The sequence below is a fragment of the Mesoplodon densirostris genome, chromosome 6 (genome assembly GCF_025265405.1).
Source record: "Mesoplodon densirostris isolate mMesDen1 chromosome 6, mMesDen1 primary haplotype, whole genome shotgun sequence".
Taxonomy (NCBI): domain Eukaryota; kingdom Metazoa; phylum Chordata; class Mammalia; order Artiodactyla; family Ziphiidae; genus Mesoplodon; species Mesoplodon densirostris.
The window spans coordinates 84,340,651-84,365,243 of NC_082666.1; the positions used below are offsets into that span (position 1 = coordinate 84,340,651).

At 41.2% G+C, this 24,593-nt stretch overlaps 1 protein-coding gene and 1 pseudogene across 4 annotated transcripts in view; one reads left to right on the top strand and one right to left on the bottom strand.

Moving 5' to 3' along the window:
- PRUNE2 (prune homolog 2 with BCH domain) overlaps positions 1-24,593 on the bottom strand; it is a 280,715-nt gene that overhangs the window by 250,883 nt on the left and 5,239 nt on the right. The gene's annotated exons all lie outside the window — the stretch shown is intronic.
- Positions 21,074-21,861, top strand: LOC132492336 (small ribosomal subunit protein eS4-like; annotated as a pseudogene).

The window sequence follows — 24,593 nt, forward strand, 5'->3', positions numbered from 1 at the left end:
GTCAGCATTTTCCATACCATATGCTTGTAAGTGTTATTCTGCAGGGAACCAATTAAAACTATGGAATACTTAGAACACAGACATATGGAACAAAACAGGGTAACTTATCTTGTCACCATGGTGCTTGCTCAGGACATCTATTAAGGAGATGTAATCCTGAATTATTAGTACCAATAAATGCTATCTTAATTATGACTACCAAAAGGCAACACCAGCTCGTGAAGCTTCTGATTTGGTTGCGGCATCATGTAGAGTTTTAAACGGAAGGAGAGCCTGCTGCCTCCAGAGTCACATGAAGTACCGATTGCATTAAACATCAGAAATATAATCACTGCAGCAAACTGTTAGTCAGGCTGGGTCTCAGTTGTCTCACCTGTTACACTGGGAAAATAACAATAATAACACTCTTCAAAATTCACAGGATTCCTAGGAAAACCATTTAAAAAGTGGAGGTGAAAGAACATTGGGAAGTATAATGCTTTGAACCAGTGTCGAGTATTTTTTTATTGTTACTGATGGAGAGAAGGCATGCATGTAACACAAAATAAGCAACTATCAAGATTGACCGTGATAGCCATTACATTAAAAATCTAGAGAGCTTTATTAAGTTTTCCTGACATTAAAAAGGATTGAAATGAACTCGATTTCTAAAATGTGAGTTACATTCCTAGGTCAGTCTAATAGGTAAAAGACAGTGGACATGTTCCATCCTGTCGCTGGAGCTTCATTTGGCATTACTGCTTAATTTAGAATTAACGTTTAAAGGTACCAGACATATAAATTCTAGTAAGATGGTTCAAACATCATAGGAATAATGCTAGAACTGCAGACTCAAGCAATATACCTCAGATACAGTGTATGCAAGAAATATAAAAGGAGAGATTAAGGAAAAGAGTAAAAAGAGCTTATAGCTGAAGGAGCGTATTAACTATCACAAGACATCAGAAAGAGGGGTTGGGGGGAGTACTGTAGTGCCTGGGGGGACTGCATTAATTAATAATAAATTAACACCAAAATGTCTGTAACCAGTTTCGAAACACTAATTCCACATGCATACAATCTATTTTCATCATCTGGGTAAGTCCCAAACCTAGCAACATGCTGTGCACATAGTGAAGAGGTGCTCAACAAATGTTTATAAATAAATGAATGAGGAACATGGGCATAGGGGCTCCCCCAACACTTAAGCCGTCTCACTGCTAACCATCCTTCTTCCTTACCTACATCCCTTTGACAAATATCTCAAACGGGAGAACATCAAAATCACAGGGTGGCGCAAGAGGCATGAAGAAGAACGTTTAAAAACGCACAGCCTTGGGCCTCCCTGGTGGCGCAGTGGTTGAGAGTCCGCCTGCCGATGCAGGGGATACGGGTTCGTGCCCCGGTCTGGGAGGATCCCATATGCCGCGGAGCGGCTGGGCCCGTGAGCCATGGCCGCTGGGCCTGCGCATCCGGAGCCTGTGCTCCGCAACGGAAGAGGCCACAACAGTGAGAGGCCCGCATACCGCAAAAAAAAAAAAAAAAAAAAAACGCACAGCCTTGGCCCATCTGCTATCTTCCCATCAGGTAGATCTGAAGTGGGGCCCAGGTGCCTGTGTTCTCAGCAAGCTCCCCAAGTGAAAGTGACGCACATCGAAATTTAAGAACCATAGCTCTATGACATATTAATTCTAGAAATTCCTGTTTTCCATGAGGTAGAAGGAATCACTTCCGTAAGTCTGCTTGCAAAACCTGTTTCAAGAGAAATGATTCACTTAGACACAGAGGGGTAGTCTTGGGCTTTAGAAAAAAAAAACTATTTAAATGGTTAAATGGAAATAAAAATATACAGTTAATACTCAGAACTCAAAACCTCTTTGCATTTGACGGAGGTGAATTACAGAGAACTGTCCAAGATCCTTCTATAAATGCAAGGAATAGCTTGTTCTGCTGAGGAATATGAGCACCCCACGTCCCTGACCCACACTGCCAGAGAGACTGGGGACAGGGTTTCCTCCTGGATACATCACTGCCCGTCTCTGGGGCCAGTTTCCCTTGGACTTTTCAGGACATTTCCACAGAAGGCAATGGGTGATGCTGATTCCACGGACACACCTACATGAACAACTGCCTTTTTTAACATTTAAATTTAATTTTTATTTTACACTGGTATACAGTTGATTTACAATGTTGTGTTAGTTTCAGGTGTAAGCAAAGTGGTTCAGTTATACATATACATATATCCATTCTTTTTCAGATTCTTCTCCCATGTGGGTTATTACAGAATATTGAGTAGAGTTCCCTGTGCTATATAGTAGGGCCTTGATTATCTATTGTATATGTAGTAGTGTGTAACTTGGAAAACAAACTTTTCCGAAGGGAAAAGGTGGGAGGGAGGGATAAATTAGGAGTTTGGGATTAACAACTGCCTTTTAAAGTTTCACTCCCCTTCCTTTGCTCTATCTCCCCTTTCTGTGCTACGCAGGACTCACCCCCCCCACCACGCACAGACATACCTATTACACTTGGCAGTGGTGGGTGGTGGTGAGGCGGGGAAACCATCCCACCATTTTGAGTGAAATTGACAAATAGATCCTCAGGGCCTGCCAATCATTCTAGTGCTTCTGTTTCTAATACTGCTGCTACCCAAACATGCCACTTTACACACTAGTTTACAAATAACCATTGGATCTTGGAAGTGACTTATACCCATGAGGAAGTTTTATATATGATTACCCCAATGCCTGCCATCTCCAGAATTGTGGTGACTGCAGAGAAATGCTAGTCAAACTACATTACATGAAATATTGTTAGGCATGAATTTAATACAGGTTGACACGTTTGAAAGAAAGTTGTCTCCTCAGGACACCATAGGAGACACCATGCTTTCAGGTAAAGAAGCAGGAGACATAGGGTACTGATTCTAACTCTACTACTAACTAGCTGTGAGGCCTCATTCCAGCACTCCTGTCTTCTCAGCATCAGATTCTTCATCTCTAAAATAAGGAAGTTGCACCACATGATCATTAAGATTCCTTTCAGCTTTAATGCTCTAGAACAAGTCCACAAAAGAAGATAGGTGTGTAAGAGGGATCCCAGGGGGACTTGCATTTTAAAAGACAACCTATGTATTTTTCATTTTTAAAAAAATCAAAGGGATGGCTTCCTAATGGTGGAATTCTGGGTACGGCTGCGCTCAAGACTTTAAGGTGACCTTTTAGGAATCCCTCCAATCACCCACTCAAAAGACATCTCCCTTGGCTGTTGACTTTCTCCTGAGTTTGTATGATTAATGTTTTAAAAAGAGTGAGACAGGAGGGCACAGTAACCAAGTATGGTCAAATGAATAAACTGCTATTTGAGGAAGGAAATGTTTCTCTGGGTTATAAATAATGCACAATTAAAGGCTTTTACAGGGACAGGCAACTGCTACCTCTTATAATATCACTTCTAACCATTGGGACTTGGAAAGAATATCTGTCTAGCGGGTACACTTGCTCAAGACAGAAAATAAAACCCACTTAGGTACAGTGTAAAGATATAATGTGACCCTTAGTGAGATCTGGACCCAGCAGGAAGTGGCGGTTTAGCAGCGGTGTTGTTATTGACAGATTCTGGGGCTGATCAAGCCGTTTAGCAAAGCATAGTTAGGGATCAATAGCCACATCAGCAAGATGCCACAGATCCTGCTGATTTCTCAGAAATTGTGCTCCACAAAAGAAAGGTCAGCACTGTGGTCAATCAGATGATGCCTGAGGCCACTGGAGATGCGAGGCATTGATGACTCCCGGTGCAAGAATGCAGACTGGCCTCGAGGACAGTGCAGTTAGCGAACCAAATTTTCTCTTTAAATTCTACCGAAGAGGAGAAGGGAAAGGTAAGGGCAGTGGAGCAGCCTTTACTCTTAAAGCACATGGGTGTGTAAGATTTGAGGAAAGGAGCAAGAAGGTCTCGAGCAAGAAAGTAAATCACAATGTTCTTATGAAGAAGCAATTGCCCCCTTGGCTTGGTTTTTCTCATCCACAGTCAAGTCAGGCTTCTAGCTGCATAATAAAAAGTTACTTACAGAGGACCAGAAATGACCCAGCATCTAGAGTTATCGAATCCCTAGAGCAACACTCTGTTGACCAGTTTCTGAGGTACAGGGCAGATCACCCACGTTAGAAAAGCCAGAAGATGCAGAGTAAGCCTTTCTTATGAGGAATAAGATCATTAAATAGGCTGCAGGGATTTTCTCCCTTTATGATCTGTAAAAGCTGAAGCAGACAAAGTATTCATCCCTCTGGACTTAATTGATTCTGTGACAGGTACCATGAGGATTAGAGCATTTCTCAAACTCTCTTCTAAAATTATAAAAAGTCCAACTACTTGTTCTGATTAACCCACACCTACTCCCCCCACCCCAAAGCAATCTGAAGTACAAGGCATTACTCTTGTTTTCAAGCATATATTTCAAATATATGAATACACAGAGACTTGTCTTTCAGTCTTCTGTATCACAAAAATGTTTTACCAGCACATAAAATCAAGAATTATGAAATGAAACATTTTTATTTTCCATGTGGATGAACTAATGATAATATCTTACATTGAAACAGCTCCTCAGGGTATACTAGGCAAATCCCTAGCTTTTATCCCAATTGACCTTCACAATCATTCTGAAAAGTGAGTCAGGGAGGCTGTGTATTGGAAAGTATTCCCCAGGGAATGAGAGTCCCAGAGAACACTAGCAAAACATTTGGAAAACACTGAGTTTAACAATGTTTAAACACATGTCTGTATCACAGGGCCTCTCAGATGCTTCATGTTAGTTCATTGCAAATCTTTGTGTGTGTGTGTGTGTGTGTGTTGCGTGTGTGTGTGTGTGTGAAAGAGAGAGAGAGAGAGAGAGTATTTCACAAACTTATTTACCACAAAACACTTTTTCCATTGCACGTCTTATGGAATTCATGTTGGGATTGCCCCTGCATCACCATTTTGCTAAGACATGATAAATATCTACAGTTGCATTTTAGCTATGCTATATTCAACAACATTTGATAAATGTTTACCGATCCTCAATATGTCAGACACTATTCTAGGAGCTGTTAACAAAGCAGAAGAAAATCCCTGCTTTTATGTAGCTTATATTTTAATGGGGAAAAATTAAATTTTAAAAATTAATAATAAATATGAAATAGGGATAAATACTAAGAAGGAAAAAAGTAACAGGAAAGGTAACTATGTGTGTGTGTGGGGGGGCTGTGTGCTGGGGGAGGGACAATGTTTACATAAGGTAGTCAAAGAAGGCTCCCTGAGGTGATAGCTAAGTAAGGCCCCAAAGGAGGTGAGGGAGGGAATTTTCACATATCTGGAAAAGAAGTATTCTGAGCAAAGGGTACAGGAAAGGCCCATAGGTGGGACTGTATCAGAGAGAAGGATTCAAATTTGATTAAAACATGGCCCTGTTTTTCATTTCTACTCTAGTGATTACTCAGTCTTTTAAGAAAGAGGCCTAACATTTTTTAAAGCCATGCATGTTTTAAGTACACACAATTCACAAGTCTTGTACTTTACTGTGAGGAATCAGAGTCTTTCATTTGTGGTTTCTCAGACACTTTCCCTAGGGATTCCTGGGACACTTGCAGGAGGGTCTGTGAAGTCAAATCTATTTTCATGAAAATGAGAAGACATTACTGGCCGTTTTCACTGATCAGACATGTGCACAGTGAAACAAAAGCAATGGTGGGTAAAACTGCCAGGGCCTTAGCAAGAATCAAAGCAGTGGCACTAAGGTAGACCAGTAGTCCCTGCATTCTTCACAGCCATGACCCTGCAGGACAAACACTGCTGGTTTTATTTACAAGTGTCCTTGACGAAACTGTTAAAGAACAGTTAGTTAATTAAATCTCAAACCTGGAGTAAACACATCTTTTAATACTCTGTGGTAAAAGAGGGCATATACATAAAGTATTTCTGTTGCATTCTGAAGACCAATGGTTGTCCAGAAGGAAAAGGAGTTTTGCAGTTATTTAAGTTGTGAGCTGATTAGCTGCTTCTCACTAAATATTTTTGTTTGGGAAAATATAGTTATTTTTAATAAAATATGTTATTTTGTTAACATGTAATGGGTTTATGTTATTTTTAATGAATTAATAAATTAATATTAAATTTTTTCCATTTTAATTTCTGTTATGGTATTTATTGATAAATGTAACACACTTAAATAGAAGCTTTTGTCATCCTCAATCATTTTTAAGAGCATAAAGGGTTCTGAGCCTAAAAAGTGTGAGAAACACTATACTAATAAAAGAGCAAAAATACCATGCATGGGCACATATATGAGTAAATACATATGCTTATGTATATATTTGGGATTTTTTTTTTTTTTTTTTTTTTTTTGCTGTACGCGGGCCTCTCACTGCTGTGGCCTCTCCCGTTGCGGAGCACAGGCTCCGGACACACAGGCTCCGCGGCCATGGCTCGCGGGCCCAGCCGCTCCGCAGCATGTGGGATCCTCCGGGATCGGGGCACAAACCCGTGTCCCCTGCATCGGCAGGCGGACTCTCAACCACTGCGCCACCAGGGAGGCCCTGGGATTTTTTAATTGAGGTGAAATTCACATAACATAACACATTAACCATTTTAAAGTGAAGAATTCAGTGACATTTAGTACATTCAGAATGTTGGGCAACCATCACTCTATCTAGTTCCAAAACATTTTCATCACCCCAAAAGGAAACCTTGTACATGTTAAGCAGTTTCTTCCCATTATCCACCTGTATCCCAGCCCCTGGCAACCACCAATCTGCAATCTGTACCTAGGGATTTACCTATTCTGGACATTTCATATAAATGGAGTCAAACAATATGTGACCATTTGTGACTGTCTTCTTTCACTTCACATAATGTTTTCAAGGTTCATTCACGTTGTAACATGGATTGTGGGTGCTACATTCCATATGTATTTGTTTTTAATTAATTATTCATCTTCACATATTCTTTGAAGGGTATATATATGATCTCTGATTAGAAAATCTCTAATTCAATATGAATACACAAGAATGTGTATTGTCTCAATATTTGTCAGAGCACATTACAGACTTCAACTGTGCACAGTTACTTCTGCTTATGGTGTGTGTCTACAGAACAATCATGAGGCAACTACTCCAAATAGTGAGGGGAACATCAATCGATGTATGATAAATATAATCACCATTCTCATCACCAAGCATATAAAGTGCTTAATTGTGAATGGGGTAAAATATTATTCATTTTGTAACATTTTCTCATAAAATGTGTCTGCACATGCAGGTAATTTTTTGTTGTTGTTGTTTAGGGCTGCTGACTTAGAGGGAATGAGCAGTTTACTAGAATGGGGAGAAAAATGAATTTGAGACAGGAGGCCTGGGTTGGAGCCCAGCTCCCTGTTTATTAGATATGATACTTTCAGCAACTTACTTCCTCTTTCAGGCCTCAATTTTCCCGCTTTGAATGAGGAGGTTGTCTCTCCTAGCTTTTGCACACGTGTCTCCGTCTATCAGGAATCATTCACGTACCATCTTCAAGATTTTTGCCCACATGTACATCACCTCTATTATTTGCTTACATTTTAAATGACTCACTTTATTATAAAAGCAAATTTATTTGAAAAGAAAACCGTATTATTACTAATAAATATGGTAAACTAGTGTCACTTGCAAACAGAAAAAAATATAATGAATCACCTCCAGTCATCCAAGGATCCCCGTTATATCATCTTTTTTCCTACAAAACATCCCACCTTTTGGATAATACTGCTCATGCAGCCATGATCAACCCTCTTTGTGAATTGATAAGCTATGGACTTGCTTACTTTTTGAAGCTAAGATTCATTACTTATTCTCTCTCCCTTGGAAAGGCTGATGGAAGTATTTATGGTTTTGGGTACCACAGTAACCGAGCAGTGTTTGGCAGAGCTTTGAGATAACAGGATGTAAGTGACATCCTTAGCTTGGGGCTTGTTTTGAACATGAGAACCCATGTGAATTCAGAAAAACCCCAAATTCCCCAAATAGTTACAGTATGGCTCTTGAGTGTGCCAAAGAATTGGACCACATTTCAGTTTCATTGCCTCTTGGACTCTACCTATAATGAAAGGGACTCAAGATGCTAGGAAGCACTTGGCACCTGACTCCCCTTTTTTTGGGCACAGAAGTTACTCTAGGGAAATACATGATCTTCTATACTATTTATAGTACAAAGGCTGTTGCAAACTGATTGCAAAAATGGTCCCTCCCTTTATCCATGCACATACAGCTTCTTCCATCAAGAGGAGAGGTGAGTCTATCTCTCCGCCCCTTAAATCTGGACTAGCCTTGTGACTTGCTTTAACCAATAGATAAAAGAGCTCTTAGAGTCAGTAAGAAAGTTAGAAGAGATAGTGTATGCAATCTACTTAGCACAGTGTCGGGCACATAAGTCCTGGTTAAGTGGTAGCAATTATCATTGAGAGTATGTATAGTATAAACAGCATGTACCAGGAATGTTGCTCTCTGTTCCAGGGACTTTGATCTTCATATGTTTCCCTCGCCCTTCTCCTCTCCTCTCCCCCATCTTCTGGCTGGGCCCAGATGCTATCAATCAGTGGGTGGCATGACCAGCTAAAGAGTTTGCACAAAGCACACATGGGTTACAGTTTCCAAGAAAGTGGGAATTAACCAATCCACCCTTGGGTTCACCACAACCGCAGATCTACCCTGGAGTTAAGGACATTTCTGACATAATCTAGTTGGAGCTAGTTTAATTGAAAATATCTTCCTTGGGTAATTTTGAACCCACACTGAAGAACTAGGAAAACAGACACAATTTGTTGAGTGTCATTGGCTAAGCACTTCACGTGCAAGATCTCATTGAATCTTCACAGCAACTCTCAGGGACTCTGAATTGTCCCCATTTTACTGATGAGAAAACTGAGGCTTGGAGATATGAATAATTTGCCCAACTATGTGGAAGGTGCTGTGAAAAAAATTAAATAAGAATCGATTCTTGTTCCTCAATCTTTCAATACTAAAGATCCCTTTAATTTTCTCTTTCCTTTGTGGAAAGAGAGAGTTTTGAGAGTTTTAATTTACCATGTAACAGTATTATTATTGGGTTGGTCAAAAAGTTCATTTGGATTTTTCCGCAGGATGCTATAATATTTAAATCAACCTCTGTCTTGGAAGATGTCAAAGTGCTAGAGCTCCTGGTTTGGAACTGTTGAACCAGCCCTAGCTCCTCATTTGCAACTGAAGAAACAGAAGCTCAGAACTAGGATCAGGGATTTGCCAAGGCCACCCTGCTCCCATGTAGAAGGAAATCACTAAAATCTAGGTCTTGTTATTCCCTGTAGCCATTTCATTTTCCATGACAAAATTCTCTGGAACATGCTCTAGTCACAGGAACAATTTGTAACCAAGTCACCAGTAGGAGGTGACAGAATTAAGGCAACAATCATCCAAGAGGCTTATCACGTATTTAAAATCTTCATGGCAGCTGCTCTGTATGTGCCACACCTTTTGGCTAAGTGATTATTAACCGCAAGAGAAGGTTCTGATACCATGCAGAGTAAAGGCGAAAAAATTAAGAACTTTTTAAAGATAGGTGACAACCAAAGCAGATTACAAAATACATGAAAGATGATTCGCATGTCACTGGAGTAAAGGATTTCCATAAAGGGATGTAATGATGTACTGGGAAGAACGCGGAACTGTGTCATCATTCTTTTTAATTTGGGGCTTGCTTTACAAGATGGCATCATGTCTTCCATTTTGGTGTCATATAGGCTGCAACAGTGGGAGAAAGCTTCATGCGATAAATGGGACAGAAGCAGGACCTTAAAATACAAGGTAAATTTGAGACTTATGTGAGGTCTTGCCCAGGGAAAATTAGGGCTGAAGATCTCCCACTCTATTCCCAGGGACTGCTAATCCTGGTTCCCTGGGGTCTCCCAGGACAGTGGAAGGGAAAGAAGGGAGGGGAAGGGAAATAACCATCGATGTTTATTGAGCACCTCTTATTACGTGGCAGGCAGTAGACTAGGATTTGGAAGACATGAATGGATTGAATCTTTACAGCGGCAACCTCAGTTAAAATGCTGCCTGTACCAAGAAGTAGCAAAGCATGGGGGTGTGAATGCAGCCGTGGAAGCTAGACTGCTTGGGCTCAAAACCTGGCTCTATCCCTTCCTACCTGCATGAATTCAATCAAGTTATTCACCTCTGTCTACCTCAGTTTCCCCAAGTACAAAATGGGTAAAACTGTACCTACAAAATAGGGTTATTGTAAAAGTGAAATTATTTCATAAATATTTAAAGAATATATATAATGCTCTTGTACATGGTCTTGGCTGGATAAATATTAAATAATATTACATTATGAGTAAACCAAGGCCCAAAGAGGTTAAGAAATGTACCCAAGTTCACACAGCGGAGAAGTCGCTGAACTTGACTTTCTGATTCCATGACCCTTGGTCCTTTCCTTTCACCTTGGGGCTGCTCGGGCTGAGTTGATGGGATATGAGACCAAAACAGCCATCCAGGCCAGAAGCTGCATTACGTTCCCTAGTCAGCGCCCCGCACAGCACTATCCTGCATATCTCCACCCATTTCCCCCAAAACCAGTCCAAGCCACTGACTTCCAGACAGAAGTGCTCTGTCTCTCCTCCTGCTCTTGTCTGGAGTTTCCCAACAAACCATGCAGCTGTCCCCACTTACACAAGCCCCAAATGCACATGGTCGCCAAATGAAACAAGGACTTTTTGCACAAATTTTAAAGAATTTTCACTCCCTACAATGACTGAAGGGCATGAACGCTCAACCTAGAGACAAATTTCTCTAAGAGAAATTACTGCTAATCTTATCAAGAGGCCAAGAATTTAAGCCCTTACTTTCTGTGTTAATTTTGATTTTGTTTATTTATAAGTAAATCTTAAACTTGGAAACATAAGTCTGATTGTCTATCAGTTCTAAAATTGGTGGTTTTGGAAACTCTAATATGTTTTTCAGAGGGTCAAATATCCAACTGGTAGAAATCATCATCGTCGTCATCATCATCAAAGCAAACACTCAAACATTTTTACGTATCAAACGCAATTCTAAGAGTTTTACATCTCCTATCTAAGACAATCTGTAAGCCCCCCTACAAGGGGGATCTATTATTATTCCCAATTTATATATGAAGAAGCTGAGGCACAGAGAATTTAAAGGATTTTCCCAGGCAGTCTTGTTCCGTAAAGGCTTCCGTGTGATCTAAAGTTGTTAACCCAGCTTCCTCAAATCTTTAACTTGGGACACAGATGCAACCTAAAGTCATCCCAAATGTGGCCATGGAATAACCCCCACCCAAGCCTCATCTGAAAGCATAAGAGATGACTAAATAGCGAGAGGAGGTTTCCACTGAATAATAATATTAAACACTGCCAGGGAATTCCCTGGCGGTCCAGTGGTTAGGACTCCACGCTTCCATTGCAGAGGGCACAGGTTCAATCCTTGTTCGGAGAACTAAAATCCCTCAAGCCATGTGGCTTGGCCAAAAAACAAACGACAACAACAAGAACAAAAACACTGCCAAAGGATCTCAGGTTTCTTAACCAAAGTATTTATTTGGTGAATATCTACCCACTGATATGACCATTACTAGAATGGAAGTGTGGTTCTAGCCAGTGTCCACCTGACAGGATGAATCCTAGCTTCAGAGCACATAGTACACTACAATATTATTTCTACTTATTCATTTTCCTTCCTATAGAAGGATAATAATATGTCCCTGTGCAGTGTTATGTAACTGCAGTGCCCGCCTATCAGAAGAGTGTACTTCCTGTTCCACTACCAATGGGCTTGGCCATTGCTGAACCCTACCAGCTCCCTTGCTTTTCTTCTGCCCCAAGAGCAGCCTATCCCAAGACATTGTTGCTCCTTTAGAATGAAGAAGGCACTTGGAGTCACAGCTGACCCTCAGAAGCTTATAGCATGAGTGAGAAATACGCCTTAGCTGTTGAAGGACATTGAGGACTTTTGCCATCAGAACATAACCTGGTGAAAGCTGATTGATACAAAGCAGTATCTAAAATGATTCCTAAAAATTCGAAGATGTTTGCTGATCACCCCCAAACTACATGAGTTTCTGAAAGCCATTCTGGGCTCCCCACTGTGTTAAGAGAAACAGAATTCTGTGTTAAGAGAAAAGGAACTGGAAAGGGAAAACTGGGCTGAGGAAATAGAGTGTGAACAAAGACCACATGAGAGAAGCAGAGTGACAAAGCAAAAGCCATCAACAAAAGGGCATAAATAATAAAGGAATACCATCCATAACAAAGCATCACATACAAACGTGCACCACTAACAATAAGAGAAGGGGACAAGGAAACAGAAAGCAGGAGAGCATCCAGATGCCGAAGGACTGCCTGAAAGACGTGATCAAAGAACGACAAGAAAAGAGAGAGACAAAATGGTGGGAGGAACTGTGAATAGTTTTAAGAGGAAAAAAAAAGTTGGACCGCAACATTATGTTTGCTGCAGCAAGTCCCCTGCTAGAAGGAAAGTGCAGTGAGGCAGCCTCTCCTCTGGGGAAACATTCCATTTCAGTTGGGGACAGCCCCACCAGATTCTAACACACCCTTTCAGGGGGCCGTGAACGGTGCCTCCTGCCTCCCCGTGAATCAATGCCCTGGGCCCTCGCTACTGAAATTGGAGGTGGTTGGGGGGGCGGAGGGTGCTGCTGGCGGCATCAGCATCACCTGAGAGCTTGTGAGAAGGGCAGAATCCCAGGTCCCACCCCAAACTGCACTGAATCAGAATCTGCATTGTAACAGGATCCCTGGATGACTCCCATGCACAGGAGAGTTTAGTAAGTGCTGCATTATGACCACTCGTCCTGAAGTAAGTGCATTATGCCCCTGATGTATATCAAAATGGAAATATAAGTTATGACTCACGTAAAGCATACTAGAAATTTAGCTCTAACATTCATTAGTTGTGTGCCCTGAAGCAAGTCACTTGAGCTTCACCTGAGCTTCAGTTTCTCCCTCTGTATAGTGAGCATAATGATACCTTTCTCAGAGGATTGCTGTGAAGGCCAAATGAAATAACATATGTTAGCTGTAGCGTAAATAGTGATAGATGTCAATTCCCTTGCTTGAAGGCCAAGAACAGGTTTTGCTGAGGAGTGAGTGGCAGGGGTAAGAAGCAGGAGAAAGATATTTTGAAGAAATGAGGGCAAAGAGAAGGTCCAGCAAGGGATACTGTTCATGGCAAGACACTAGCTTAACTTGAACATTCCTAGCTGGCCCTCCTTGTTCTCTGCCCTCTGTCTTTGAAACAGCAGAAGTGTATTCAGAAAGGAGCTGGACGCTAGAAACCGTGGCACACAAGGGTTTACTCGCAGCATCTCCTGCCCCACAGTACACTAATTATTTAGCAGATGTGCATGATTTAACTACACAGCTAAGTCTCTGAGAGTCAGTGATTTTCCACTCGCGTCCCAACACTTATAAGAAGATATCACCCCAAGTATAGTTCCCTCGGCATATATTAAAGCTTCCCAACACAATATCTGCAAAGGAATTACCATACTGTATACAAATCATCCTGTTAGACAATAGATTCCTCTTTTAAAAAATCATATAAGGTTTTTAGGAAAACTGGTGTCCTATAAACCTGAAAATTTCATTAATGACAGAATTTCAAGCCCAGACTAACCTTGAGTCTTCTGTCTCTCTAAATTTCCTTTCAATTCTCTGTGGATGTTTCACTTTTTTCACCAGTATGAATTAATTAAACTCTTAAGAAAGATACAGGCAAACCAGGACCTCTATCCAGGGGCTAATGTGTCTGATGCATCTTTATCTTTGCATGTATTAAATTTAGCAACCACGTGGCCTCTGTCATGCCATGGCATAAGAAATGTTGGTCTGGAGATATAGGTGTTTCTTAGTGCGAGACTTTGGAAAGAGAAGAATTCAGCTTAAACTACATTAAATTGCACTAAACTAAAATTACTCTCTATTGCATCAATATGGGGTGCATTTAGGTTTTTGGCCAGTTAATGAATATGATCCAAAGGGAAAAATAGTGGTAAGGTGGGTGGAGACAGAGAGAGAGAGAATTTGACAGAATGACACCTCCTTTGTAGGAGGGAAGGAGCTCCTGTTACGGGCAATTAAATTCCCTTCCCCCCATTACACGAGTGTTGTATATTTTTACTCAGTCATTTTCTCATATGGAGATAAAGCCAAGCAACCAAACTCCAATTGAAACCATCAAACTATCTTTTGAAAGGGTAGACCAATGTTGGTTCCTACAGATAAGATTGGAAGCAAAGGCATGGGACTCAGAAGACGCAGACTCTCTGCCCAGCTCTGCCACTTAGCAGCTGTGTGTCCTTGGGCAAGGCTGGATTTCACCTCTCTGGCCTTTTTCTTCTCCTCTGTGATGTAGATATAATAACATGTGTCCTACCCCAAGGTTGATCAAATGAGGTCACATAGGTAGAGGCAATTATGAAGTGCAATACTACCTGGCTTGAATTACCACGTCAAGTATAACAGCAACTAGCTTGACTGCTCCAGAAGGCTCAATTTTTTTTTAAATAATTGAGAGAGGAAGTGAAAAGAAAAAGAGAAAAGTGGCAGATTCTGCTTCTTAGTCCCAAATGACATTTGTAACTGGTGTGGCATAGATTGTATTATGATTGTCTTAATTTAGTGGCAAGGCAGCTTCAGATTATTTGATCAAATTCACATTTTTAAAATTAGCATAGTACTGTACAGTCTCTCAGATTTGTCAGGAGCACAGACCTAGGTGTCAAAGAGACCTGAAATTTTTGCTTGGCTCTGTCACAGCGTTCTATGAGACAAGTTAACCTTTCTGAGCTGCTCTGAATCTTGGAATTTGGTGGATTTCATCCAGAAATCAATTTGGAAAGATTTACCAAGAAACTTGAGACTCTTTGTATCTTTTGCTCCAGTAATTACATATTTGAGAAGCTATTTTAAGGACCTAATCCTAAACAGGACAAAATGTTTTAGGTACAAAGATATTTGTTATAGTGTAATTAACAACAGCAAAAAAAGAGGGCCAATCAAAATGTTTAACCACAGTCCATCTTCTTTATAAAAATGCGTGCTATTATTTAAGATGTCGATTCAGGATGCTATACAATAACATAGGGAAATATTTAATAAATTATGTTAAGTAAAATAAAAATCAGGGTACCAAAATGTATGAATATCCTACTCTAATCCTACACACAGGAAAAACTAAGAAAACTACTTTGCCATAATATTGCCAATAGTCATGCTTCAATGAAAGTGGTTAATTTTTAGGCTTTTTTTCTATTGTTTACAGTTCATTTTCAGTTTTCCTCTATTTCCTAAATTTGCTTTAATGTTTCTTATTTTATAAATAAATGAAGCCTAAAACATAATACTAGGAGGTTAAAATAGTCTAAAGTCACCTGTTTCAACGTTAAAGACCTATCCTTCTATAATAGTTTCAAATGTAAAGATCTGTGATTAAAATAACTAACAGTTTCAAAGCAAGAAATCACTAACGAAAGACTATTGCTATAGAACGCTGTGTTTAAACATGTGGAATCCCAATGCCTGTTTCCACAGCACTCCCAGAAGTGACGGGCCAGGGTGTGTCCAGTGTAACACAGCAATCAGGGTGGCTGTATATAAATCTTGCTGAGAGCAAAAGTCGGAGAAAGAGGCCAGTAGTAAGAAGCATGACTCAGTGTTTATGAGATTCATCAGAACAGTCTATGTAAATGCCAGCCTATGAAACCCTGTGTGTGTGAATTGATTTTTACAGCAATGTCATACTTGGTCAGAAGGCTATTTTAGCATGAAATAATTCTATAGGTGTGAGAAATACATTTTCCCCCCTCATAGGGCTCAGAGTGACATAACACTTTGGAGAGCTAATGAATTTTTCAAAATGTTTTAAAAGCCAGTTCTGAAATGGTATTTTGATCTGCATCCACCACAGTGAGTTTATGTCTGGATTTTTTTGGAGACTGGCTTCAGGCCACGGTCCAGGGGGAGTCAGCCAACTGGCAAGCTCATGACCAGTTCCACACCAATGAGGTTGCTTTGCTTTGTACATGGCTTTATGTCAGGGTCTTACAAAGCAAATTCACAAATAAAGAATAGAAGAAATATTCAGCTACAGAGTAAAATCCTCCCTCTTGTTTATCTTTCTCTATGACCTATATACATGTCCTAAGACCATGTTTTCAATTTGCCTACAATCTAAAAAGAAAAAAAAAACCAGTTCTCCCAATGATTTTGATAAACACACAAAATATAAAACAAACCCTGAACTGAAACTGAGGTTTGTATTAATCCACACGGATTGGTCAAAACGCTGCTCACCTTTCTTTGAAAGAATCCAGGCCTCCAAAAGTCAGTGGCTTTGGGAGTCTGTTTATATGGTAGCTGCCAAAGGGTGAGAGAATTCTACGTGGTGTTTCAGCCAGGAGATGCTGCATACAAACCAAATCAGGCTGCTAAGGGCAGGGGGAAGATGAAAGTGTTAACAAAGCAGACGATGGAGGCCAGAGAGTGACTTGCCCCGCCCCCACCGCCTCCCTGCAAAGGGACTCAGGGACACTGCCTTCCCAGGGAAGCAGCCAGGCACGTGTCCTCGCAGACATACCAGTGGCAGGGGGGCAGCTAATCTATCCATCTGTCAGGACACTTCTGTCCACCCAGGGCCAGGTGCTAGTCTGGCCAGCAACACAGGCCACTTGCTAGAGAAAACGTGCATGAAGAGCGCAAAGATTAGCAAAACGCTCCTACGTCAGGATGAGCTTCTGCTCCAGCCCTGACTTCTCTTCCATTCTGGAGAGCAAGAGGGAAGCATGCACAACTCTCTCTTGCACCCTTCAATTAATTAATAGATAATTTTTCACAGCAAAAAAAAATAAAAAAGGACATAACTGAATTGTTGGGCCTCTTTAAAAATAAGCCACTTATCCTTTTTTATTTTTCTTTTTAATTTTTATTGAAGTATAGTTGATTTACAATGTTGTGTAGCTTCAGGTGTACAGCAGTGATTCAGTTATACATACATATATATTTTTTTTTTTTCAGATTCTTTTCCCTTATAGTTCTCTGTACTATACAGTAAAACAAAGCCATTAAAGTCCTATTTTTTTCGACTGAGAGAAAGAAATAGTTCCTACACGTGGGAAATCTTCCATTGCAACCTTTCAGATAATTGAAAGTCCAGCAGCAGGCTGCCCCTCCCTCTCCGGCTGTTCTTAGGGATGTTATTTTACAGGCCGTGGTCATTGCTGCAACTTCTCTACCGAGTCCAGAACCAGATTAATCTGGTTCTCAACTCAGCGTGGGAGTGGAGAGCGGGGCTTCTCCCATCTTGTATGTGCCACGGGCCTATTTATGCCTTCCCACATCAGGCTCACATTTTTAGCACCATCACTCTCCATCCTGACTCATGATCACTTGCTATAAACCATGACATTTCACATATCTGGCCTCGCTTAAGAATGAGGTCACCTATGCAAGGGACTTTTCCAGACAACTGAAGCTTACCCTCTGTGTGACAATTTCTGTTCAATTTTTTCTATGTTAATTATCTGAGCTGGATTTTTTTTTTTCTGAAATTGCTCACATACCCCACCTTCTCTTAAACAGACACCGAGCTTAAATAGTTTTTCTTCCTTGATTATTCAGGGTCATTACTGTGAACTTTCTGTCACTGATGTTATGGCCTCCAGAGGCTGTGCAGGTATTTAGGACCATTTGCCCTACATCAGATGGAATGACACTTGCTGAGAACCTGGGTCCATTTCTTTTTAATAAATTTATTTATTTATTTATTTATTTTTGGCTGTGTTGGGTCTCTGTTGCTGTGCGCGGACTTTCTCTAGTTGCGGCGAGCGGGGGGGGCTACTGTTCGTTGCAATGTGCAGGCTTCTCATTGTCGTGGCTTCTGTTGTTGCGGAGCACGGGCTCTAGGTGTGGGCTTCAGTAGTTGTGGCACGTGGGCTCAGTAGTCGTGGCGCACGGGCTTAGTTGCTCCACGGCATGTGGGATCTTCCCAGGCCAGGGCTCGAACCCATGTCCCTTGCATTGGTAGACGGATTCTTAACTGGGTCCATTTCTTAAAGGTTTGTTTGATTTTGGTTTTGTTTGTGCAGTTCCCCTATTGTAAGTTATAAGCAATTACAGCCTCTGGCAACCATTTCTCCCACCACCCTGCTCTGAGAAACCAAGCTCGTGGGTATTCTGTCAAAGCGCAAGTAATGAGGATGACGATGAGCACTAACATTTGTGAGTCTTTACTACTTTCCCAGCATTCTTCAAATGACTTACAGGTATCATCATACCAACGGGCTCAGAAAGAGAGTCTGGGGGACCTCCCTGTGAGAAAAGAACCAATTATAAAGATATGTTTTTAATACTCAATTGCAGGGGTCTGAAGGAAAGCTGCCTTTGTGTAACTTTCAGTTTTCTGGAAACCTTGGGTTGGCTGATGTGGCCAAATAAAGTGAACTCCAGACACATGAGCTCTTGCTCTTGCAAATCATTCCATTCGGAGCTTTTGGAAGGATTTCCTTCTATGTCTCACCACTTTTCAAACTGCCCTCCCCCCTGAATCCTGTTATTCTTCACTTATCTCCTATTTCCCTTCCAACTCCACCTCCACCTTCCTTCTTTCCTTTCTCCCTCTGTTCCTTCACCCCTATATGTGTCTCCGAGTATAACCAGCAGTTTTCTGAGGCACTGCTAAGCTGGCAGACTCAAGAGCAAAAGCGAAGCTCTGTACAGCGGCGAACTTGAGTCCTAATCCCAGCTCTTCTGGCCAGCTGTATCATCCGAGCTGAGCCCACCCAACCTACACTCACTCACTCACTCACTCAAACAATTCTTCTGTCTCCAGCAAGAGAGTGACAACAATGAAGGAAAAAGATACAAATAAACTTACTTACAAAACAGAAATAGATCCACGGACATAGGAAACAAACGTATGGTTACCAAAGGGAAAAGGAGGGGAGAGATAAATTAGGAGTTTGGGATTAATATATCCACACTACTATATATAAAATAGATAATCAATAAGGGCCTACTGTATAGCACAGGAAACTATACTTAGTATTTTGTAATAACCTATAAGAGAAGAGAATCTGAAGAAGACTATATATAACTGAATCACTGTGCTGTACACCTGAAACTAATGCAACATTGTAAATCAACTATACTTCAATAAAAAAAAAGATAATGTATATGAATGTGTTTGGTCACCACATGGAAATTTTTGTTAATAGTGTGTTAAAAAGAATACTTTATAGACTATATTCAGAATTTGAGATTTGAACTGGAGCTCACATTTAATTGTACACTATTCATAAAGAAAATGGTAATGATAAAATTACAGAGAAAAGGTTTCAGCTAAAAAATGCATTTTGAGAATTTCACTGTATTAATTACTACTTATCTATACATAATACTACTAAATCTAAATAAGTTTCTGAATCGAAATAAGGTTTGCACATGTTTTCACGCATCAGTTTTTAATATAAGAAATCTAAACAAGAGCAGAAGAAAGCTTACTGTAGGTCATTAAAAACTGTCATTTGTTAGAAACAAAAACAAAAACAAAGAAAAAACAATGAAGGAAGCTGGAAAACAAAAAAATGTACTCACAACCTTGATGGCAAATAAGGAACAACTTCTGTTTTTTAAAAAGCCATTCTCATTATTAAAAATTCACTAAATACCCACAATATTTCAGTCACTCTAAAACTAGTCACAGACCCTATCTTCCAAATAGTTTATCAGTGTTTTATTTTTCTTTCACCTAGGTAGACAGTGAAACAGTCTCCCAGTTTGTTCAACCAAATCATAGACAGCCCAGCACCATATTTTTCTCACAGCAGGTTCTCAGTAATCGTGATTGATTACTCAGTTATCCAAGGGTTTTTTAACATAAGAAACAAAGAAATGAACCTCTCTTGGGTCAAAGTGAACTCACTACCCAGCCCTCCCATAAACCTGCCGAGTTGCTCACGTTTTATTTAAAGAGAATTAAATGTTCCAGGATATCTGGTGGGAAGACACGAATGTGGCAGAGGGTCCTGGAATGGGAGTCAGGGGATCTGGGAGCAAAGTCTGGCTCTGTTCTTTACTGGCTGTGAAACCTTGGTCAAACTTCTTGCCCCACTGAACCTCAGTTTCCTCAACTGCAATGGGAAATAATAGCTACCTCACAAGACTATTTTGGGTATTAAGTGGAAAAATCTATTTCTTAGAGCTAAGACAGATAATCAACAAATTCGAACTAAAGGGAGCTATAAATCATCCCTGTTTCTATAAAATGTAAATAGGGCTTCCTGGCTCTCTTGTCCACCGTGGTCCTATTCATGTTTTTATTACTGTGGGTGGAGGACACATTCTTATCTTGTACATACACACCTGCAACAGCCCTAATATACTATTGTTCCCATTTGACAGATGAGGCCAGTCTGGAAGGCCTTCACCTTTCCTCTCAAGGACTGAAAATCTTCTCTGCCAATCTCTCTCATGACATTAATACTGGCCCAGAAGCAGCCAAACAAGCTGGGCAAGCTTGGTGTAGTGGCTGGGATTGGGGGAGTCTAATTTTTCCCCTTTGGACCACACAGCAGAGGATCTAAGGCTCTAATAGTTCCACTCTGTCTGCTGATCTGCCCACTGTGGTTTTGCAGAGCGCCCCATTCCCTCCCCTGCCTCTCTCCCATCCATTCATGCTTTAATTCCACCACTATTTACAGATTCCAAGCAATCATGCATAAAAACTAGCCTCATTATTTTACAGGAACATTCTGTATGAAGTGTGTACCATATACAAAAGGGCTGTATGGCACTCCTTGACCTTACTGTTTCTCACCTCCTTCTAGTAAACCAACCAGAATTCCCTTACACTGTCGCCATCCCCTCTTCAGATTCAGATCTCTAGGAGTCTGCACCTGTTCATCCACTTATTCGTTTTACTAAGCCACTACAATGTCTCATGCTTTGTGCAAGCTTCTTGCCTTATGGCTTCATTCATTCTAAGAACACTGTATTCTTTCTGTGCTGAGCGCAGTCATGGCTCATGGTCCCAAGAAGCCCCTGAAACATGTAGCAGCTCCAAAGCATTGAATGCTGAGTAAACTGACCAGTATGTCTGCTCTGCATCCATCAGGTGATCCCCACAAGCTGAAAGAGTGTCTCACCCTCATCTTTTTCTAAGGAAGACTTAAGTGTTCCCTGACAGGAAATGTAAAGAAGATCTGCACGCAGCAGTTCCTTAAGATTGATGGCAAGGTAACCAGTTGATAAAAGGGTTACTTCATCTACTGGCTTCAAGGAGGTCAGCAGCATTGGCAAGACTGGGGAGAATTGCTATCTGATCTGTGATACAAGGGTTACTTCGTTGTATCATCGTATGATACCGGAGGAGCCAAGTACAACTTGTACAAAGTAAGAAAGATCTTTGTGGGCACGAAAGGAAGCCCTCATCTACTGATCCATGATGCTCGCACCATCCATCATCCTATCCCCTTCAAAGTGAACGACACCATTTAGACTGATCTGGAATCTGGCCAGATGACTGATTTCAACAAGTTTGACACTGGTAACCTGTATATGGTGATCAGAGGCGCTACCTTGGGAAGAATTGGTGTGATCGCCAGCAGAAAGGGACAACCAGGTTCTCTTGATGTGGTTCATGTGGAAGATGCCAACAGCAACATCTCTGCCTCCCCACTCTCCAACATTTTTGTTATTGCAAAGGCAACAAACCATGGATTTCTTTTCTCTGAGAAAAAGATATCTGCCTTACCATTGCTAAAGAGAGAGACAAGAGACTGGCAGCCAAACAGGGCAGTCAGTGAAATGACCGCTAGGTGACATGATTGGAAGGGTCTTTGTACTTAATTAAAGATAATGTGCCATGATTAATGGCAAAAAATGCCTCACAAACAAACAAGCAAGCAAACAAAAACTGCTTACTGAGCTTCAGGCACTGCACCAGGTTCTGGAGATACAGTGGTGAGCAAACCCATACAGAGACCCTGGTCCTTACTCTCATTCATCAAACAAACATGCCCAATAGAGATATAATAACAAGCTGAGGTCAATGACCTAAAAACATCACTCCAAAACCTGACTTAGACTCATGAATTGGGGAGGCTGGGTGGGAGGGGTCATTCAGAAAAAGGTTTCCCTTCTCCTTAACCTGACCAGAAGAGGTAGGAGTTAGTCAAGCTTAGGGAGGTAGGAGAAGAGTCCAGCAGAAGCTGGATAGCAGATGGGTCAGATCCTAGAGTCAGGTTAAGAGTGTTGTGGGTTCTCCAAAGAGCAATGGAAAGTGATAATAAGGATTTAAGGGAATGATGGGACAGATGTGAAAGATGCTTTCACAATGATCTCTCTGGTAGCAGTGGGAGAATGGTTTGCAGGAGACCAACTTGTTAGCGGGCCATTGCAGTCATCTGGATGACTTAGTGATGTCTGGGATATGGTGGGTGGGGAAGGGATGGAGGAAAAGAAAGTTCCCAGTTGGAGAAACTGGATGAATAATAATGCCGTTCACTGAGATAAGGAACTGCAGGAAAGGACCAGCTTAGGGGCAAATGGAGAGAAGCAGCATTGTTCCAGGTTCTGTGCTGAGGGCTGTAGGTACATTATTTTGGCTTTATGACAAACCTGCAAAGTAGGTATCATTATCTCATTTTTCAGATAAAAACCCAAGGCTGTATTATCAGCTTAGTTTTTCTAACCCAACCTTTGTGGCTCTGATTTTGCAGGGCAATCTAGTGCCCAATTAGCCTCCCAAGAGCTCTTAAGAAGAAAGATTACCTTTCCCTGGAAACCAAAGCCCAAAGTCACAGAGTTCAGATAGGAATGGATTTGGAACGCTGCCAGAGATTTTGAGTAGGCTACTCTGGGACCCATGGCAGGCAGCCACGTATGATTGTGCAGGTTGCATACTGCACAAACCCAGAGGGTGCCAGTCATATCAAAGTCCATGTGAATGCTGCCTCCTGAATATATCAGCCTTGTCCCTCCCCAGTTTCTTTTCAAAGAAGACTCCAAACTCCATGACTCTCCGATAAACCTCAGGGTTCAAAAAGAATCAATGACCAAGGCAACACCGTGCACCTTACCGCTCTGGTCCCAGGTGTTCTTTCCTCTTTTGCAGCCTTCAATCAGACCCAGGTATTCATCCCTCACCCTTGTCTGCTTACCTAGTACCCCAGGGAGGAGTAGATGTAAAGGTAGAGTGAGACGTCCATCACCAAACCACTATTGCTTACCAGAGCTCCCCAGACTGATACACCAAACCTAAAACATTGTTAATATCTGCCCAAATAAATGCTACATAGAAATAAACAAGTTATACCAAAGCTGTCACCTTTTTACATAGTTAACATAAAATACTCCTCAAATTTCTGATTAAAGGGCGTCCTTGCATATTCCCAGACCCAAGGTGGTGTCTGAACAGCAGTGACCAATTGTTTATCTTTTTTTTTGAACTCAGATCACGTGAGACTTTAATCGTTGAACAAACAGAAAATTAATAGCAGTTATACCATTGAAATATCCTGATCCAGCATCAACGTCATAAACCATATTGCCGATATGAACTCTAGAATACAATTACACTGTTATCCCTAGTAAAACTTGTTCCATTGATCAGTGTTTTAGAAGAACAGGTGATAAAGCATTTTACCTAGCTGGTCTAAATTTTGGGGAGGGTGGGAGGGGGGGACGCAGGAGGGAGGAGATATGGGAACGTATGTGTATGTGTAGCTGATTCACTTTGTTGTGGGGCAGAAACTGACACACCATTGTAGAGCAGTTGTACTCCAGTAAAGATGTAAAAAAAAAAAAAAAATTCTTACCAAACAAACAAACAAAAAAGAATTCGCCTGCCAATGCAGGGGACATGGGTTCAATCTCCGGTCCGGGAAGATCCCACTTGCCACGGAGCAACTAAGCTAGGGGGCCACAACTACTGAGACTGTGTGCCACAACTACTGAAGCCGGTGTGCCTTGAGTCCATGCACCATTTATTTTTTGGCCAATTGTTTATCTTTGAGGAAGATCAGTCCCCTCTGAGATTTACACTGAAAAAGCCTGGTTCTTCTCCGCAGGCCTGGGGGCTGGGACAAACCACAGCTCTCGGTCTGAAGGCTCAGGCAGTGAGAAATGGAGCTGACTCTAAGACTAAAGCAATCAAGGGCCCTTTTCTCATCAGCCCGTAAGACGGTGGAACCACATTCACAGAAGTACTTTGGATTCCTGAGTTTCTTGCTTGGGAATGCTCTGGCAAGAGGCACAGTCTCAAGTGCACCAGCCCTCGGTTATGATGCGGAGGGAGCTGATCCTGTGGTCTGTGATCAGAACAAGCTCAGCTTTCCAAATGAAACTCCTCCGCCAGCATCTCCATCATTACCAGTCCTTACCACCTTGGCCCTTTAAAAGGTACGAAACATTCATCTTAAAGACGCTTTTTATTGATACACATGACCCTGTTCCTATAAAGGAAATCGGGAAGGATATATTTCTCAATTTCCAATCAAATGATTCCTCTGCAGACACGCTGCAGTGTTTTTCTTTC